Below are 5,079 nucleotides of genomic sequence, written 5' to 3' on the forward strand. Positions count from 1 at the left end.
CCTCCCAAACATTCTATTTTTGGGAAGCAAATCACAAAGCCTGGTTCTCACTCATGGAAGAATATAACTACGCTTCACCTCCTGGAAGGGAGGACTATATCTATATAAATAGTTTGGATTTCTTCTCTTCTCTTTCATGTATTTACTCAGTCACTTGTTTATATCAGTATGAGTTCATGGACGTCTATTTTATACTTTGGATTATCATTCTATATTAGGTTATTTATTTACTTGCTCAAATTGTTCCAGCTTTGGCTATTAGGATATCTTCCAGGTTGACTCCTGCATCCTTTTGACATGCTTCCATGCTTATGTTTTTTAAGCACTTCCCAACTTTTTGGCACTATAAGATGCTCCAGTCTTATCTTGTATTTATCCACTTTGCCCTAGAATCAGCCATTCTCCAAGGGTTTTTGTTCCTCTTATTGGGGAATGGTATTTAGAAATTATAGGGCTTCCCTAGTGACTCAGAAGTAAAGAATCTGCCTGCAATTCAGGAGATGTAGAAGACATGGGTTTGATCCTGGGATTGGGAAGATTCCCTTGGAAGAGGGCATGGCAACCTACACCAGTATTCTTGATGGAAAATTCCATTGACAGAGGAGACTGGCAGGCTACAGTCCATGGGGTCACAAAGAGTTGAACACGACTGAGCAGCTAACACTTTCACTTCTCACCCAAAGAACATAGGCCTTGTTGCCAGATTTGAATAACTTTGCATTCAGATTGACTGCAGCAGCAGCAGCATTTAGAAATCATGATCTAAAGTTCGGTTGTTTTAGTTTTCATTTGCTTGGTTTTCTATGTGTCTATCTCTAATTTTTTCCAAATGTTTCAATAGATCTGCCAACTGCATTCTCATTTTGTTTACAAAAGCTCAAACAATCATAATGTCAATTTCACTTCCCCCAAGTCTCCTGAAGTCATCTACCCTTTTGATCCCATTTACCTTTAATACTGGGCCTACTTCGTTGCTCTATTCTTCGAATTTCTTCTTCTGTCAAAATAGGACTCTTCTTTGTTGTTAAATTATAATGGAATTCCTATCTCCTGAATTCCAAATTCCAAATCTCATTCCTTTTTTTTTTTTTTTTAAACTGGAGCATGCATTCTTTTGCTGGATTGAATCCTTGGTTGGTATATCTAAAAATGTGTGAAAGAAATAAAAATTTTCACCCATAGTCCTGAACATGTACCCCTTCTTATACTAGATGGACAGGCCAGTTATGCACCTGAACATCCATCATTCCATTATTCTGTTTTCCTGTCTCCAGTAGTTATATTAGGTTATCTGACATCATCCTGGTTTGCAGTTGTATGCCATTTGGGTTTTTTTTTCCTCTTTCAATGCAGATATTAATTTTAAAAATGTACATTTTGGGCAAAAAATTAAAATAATAAATTTGATGATTTAAAAACATTGTGCTCAAGCACCTAAATTCCAAGGTCTTTAAAAGCCTGCTGGTATCAAAGCAAGTAGCTGTGCCGATGAGCAGTATATGGACAGAGTTTCATATGCTTTATTTTGCTTTTTAAGTAAGCTTTCTATTGTAACTACCATAACGTGGCTGCTTAGAAAAGCTGTGCCAACAACACAGCAGCCAGTGGGAGAGTGATTCAGGTATTCATTGAGACTTTTTTTTAGGGGTGCTGATGTATGTAAGTAAATGAATCTTTGGAGACACAGTCTTCTCAGATTCTAAGGATCCTCCAGAGAAGAGAGCCAGGAAGACTGGAAAGCAAACCAGTTGAGTCAAGTGTGACGTCTTTTTACTAAATTGTCATCCAACTGGAGTGACTGGCCTTCCCAAGTTAAGCTTTTTGAACACAAGTCAAAATCTCTAGGCAGTTAGTGGTACTTCTTTAAAATAACCTTCTGAATTATCCAAAATAAGCATTTACATGCAGGCACTTAATTCTGAGTAATTAATGTCTGTCTGTATAACCCAGCAGCTTAATGAGTTGGGATGTAGTAGGGACACATTGAGTCACTGGAGAACCCAGAGGGCTGGCTGTGAAAAGAGCCCCTCAGCTTGCCAGAGTTTTTGGTAAGAGCTGGAACATTTTTTATAGGCGCATCATTATTGAGTTCCAGCCTACAGACGTATTGGCTCTAGGCAAGATTTCATGTACCCTATTATATTGCAGTTACAAATGCATCTCTGGATTAATTGTGACAGTCAACTCCTATATCCTCTATGGGCAAACATTTTGAAAGCATAATTTTCTGTAGTAAATGAGCCTTGAGCTGAAAGATGGATTTGGCCTGAACACTGAAATCATCAAGTAGATAATCTTTGATGCCTCCCTTTATCAACCTTTTCTCTCCCTTTTAAATCATCCTCTGGCATACTCCCCGGCCCCCAAGGTTTTCATCTTGATCCTGGTCCCTGTCAAGAGGAATGCTTTAATAGTGTACCAATAATAATCACTGAATTAGTATTATACCATGGTATTCTACCCAAGAGGATTTGCATTTAAGAAGAAGCTTTGTGGAAAAGGAGTCCAAAGGAATGATGTATGGTAGGATCTCAGGCACTATATTCATTCATGGAACATTAATTGCTCCTCTGCTATGTGACAGGCTGGGGAAACAAAGATGAATAAGATATAGTTCTAACCTCTGAGATTTTCATTGTTCATCAGGGGAGACAGACACGTAAAACAACTAATTGCATAATAGAATATGTTTTTCCTTTTTAATTTAGAATTAAGATGCAAGGTTGATTTATTATATCTGAAGCAGAAGCTAAAATGAGCCAAGGAAATTATGAGAGGCTTCATGGAGAAAGGGACTTTTGAGTTAAATGATGTGTGGTGATAAATACTAATGCGGGGACTTTAAGCACCCAATACATCTAAAGGGTGAAGCTGATTGGCTTTTAGGAGGGAAAGAATTTTGGGCCTCAGGACTCCCTTGGACCCTGTTGAATTGTATCGGGTAGATGAACCGTTACTCTGCTTGTCATGAAGCAGCACCAAGAGCAGCAAAATGAGAAACTGACAGCAGAGCCAGAAATTACAAAGAGCAGGAGGTGTTTTACTTAGCTCTCCCTAAGGGAAACAGCAATGTCCATAACATTAAAAAAAAATGTTGGGAAGGCTACTCTACGCCCTCATAAGTCCAGATTTATTAAGTGCACAAAAGTGGTGCTGCCAAAAGGAAATAACTGGAGAATTTTCTGGAGCCAAGGCAGGCAGAAAATGCAGTGATGAGAAGTTGGAAAGCAGCATTATCATTTTCCAGACTGGATTTCACTTTGTTCCACTTCAACCAGTGACCCACCATGGTCCAACACAAAATTTAAAACAAGACCATAGCAAGCCTCTCTTCCAAATGAGAAGATGGAAAATAACAAACACAATAGAGGTAAGGAAATCCTTCTGCAAGCCTCCTTGGCAAGAAAAGGTGAGAGGGCAGGGCAGGGAAAAGGTGAAGGAGAGAAAGGAAAAGAAAGGAACCAGTGGCTATTAATATTTTACACCAAGGCTTTGTGTGATGGTCGTATTTGTTGTCGAAACACACAGTGGTCAATAACTCCTTACATCAAAGTTGACTGTTTACTTGGATAATGATTTTTGTGATCTGAAGCCCTTCTCTTATGTTTGAGGAGCCCTCAAGTAGTAATGAAGTGGTGGTAATGGGTGCTGAAAGGAGGGTGCACCAGTGTGAATTTAAGCTTCTTTGTTTATAACATTTAGGCTGTGCCTATAGGAAAGCACACATGGAATTTCAAATAGCTTATTTATTGTTTTTGGCTATCACAACTGCTAAGTAGGATGCACAGATGACCTAATTTTTTTTTTTTTTGGACTGAAGATGGTTGAAGAAATTAAAGAAGTTTCTGAGGAAAAAAAATTATTGCTCACAAACATGGCTTATGTATCTATCTATGTTTGCCAAGGCTGAACATAAATTATTTTCTATTAGTAGCTGTTCTGTTCAACACATTCCTTATGTTTGGTTCTCCAGGATGGCTTTATTCACTAAACAAATGTCTTTTTCAGTACTCAGTATGCTCGAGCACTATTTGTATCACTTAAGATGAAACAAACATGAAGTAGACTTGAATTTTATTTTCAAGGAGGTTAGTGTCTCACACGGGAAATAGGTATAGGTCAAGATAGAAAGTGACAGAAGTCTTGAAAAGAGTATAGTTACTGCGCTGCCAGCATTTGGGTAAGGAAATACTGCACCATTTGCAATGCTCAGAAAAGATTTTGTGCATAAAAAAGGCCTAGATTTGGCCTTGAGGAACACTAAATGTGTATAGATGGAGCTGAATAGGAAGGTTATTGCAGTGGAGCATAGAATGGTGTGAGTAAACATAATGACACAGGAAAGCTGAAGGTGAGACAGAGATAATGAGTAGACAGTGACATCAGGAAAGCAGTCATCCAGAGGAATAGTGGGTGTCAAGCAAGATGAAGAAAGGTATCAGTGGGTTACAGAGAGCCTTGAACACTAGGCCAAAACATTTGAACTTAAGTCAAAGAATCGCCGGCCAATACAAGAGACTTAGGAGATGCAGATTCAATCCCTGGCTCAGAAGATCCCCTAGAGGAGGAAATGACAACCCATTTCAGTATTCTTGCCTGGAAAATGCCATAGACAGAGAAGCCTGGCATGCTACAGTCCATAGGGTCGCAAAGAGTTGACATGACTGAGTGACTGAGCATGCAAGTAGGAGGTAGGTGCTCACTTGGGCAGCAGGTTTACCGAAATTGGAACAATACAGAGAAGATTAGCATGGCTCCTGCAGAAGGATGACATGGAAATTCATGAAGAATTCCATCTTCTTAAGAGCCCAATTAAAAAAAAAAAAGGAATGGGGAAAACTGAAGGTAAAAAAGCATATTTAAAAACTGAAGGTAAAAAGGTATATTTAAGTATCTGTATAACATGGACTACCCTGATGGCTCACATGGTAAAGAATCTGCTTGCAATGCAGGAGACCTGGATTTGATCCCTGGGTTGGGAAGATCCCCTGGAGGAGGGCATGGAAACCCACCCCAGTATTCTTGCCTGGAGAATCCCCATGGATAGAGGAGCCCAGTGAACTACAGTCCATGGGGTCA

General features: G+C 39.2%; 1 non-coding gene across 1 annotated transcript; it reads left to right on the forward strand.

The window, feature by feature from the left end:
• The first annotated feature begins 4,695 nt into the window (after nucleotides 1-4,695).
• On the forward strand, nucleotides 4,696-4,802 carry LOC128045836 (U6 spliceosomal RNA). The gene has a single exon (XR_008199171.1). It is a non-coding gene; the product is annotated as a U6 spliceosomal RNA (small nuclear RNA).
• The last annotated feature ends 277 nt before the right edge of the window (nucleotides 4,803-5,079 follow it).

The sequence above is a fragment of the Budorcas taxicolor genome, chromosome 3 (genome assembly GCF_023091745.1).
Source record: "Budorcas taxicolor isolate Tak-1 chromosome 3, Takin1.1, whole genome shotgun sequence".
NCBI lineage: Eukaryota > Metazoa > Chordata > Mammalia > Artiodactyla > Bovidae > Budorcas > Budorcas taxicolor.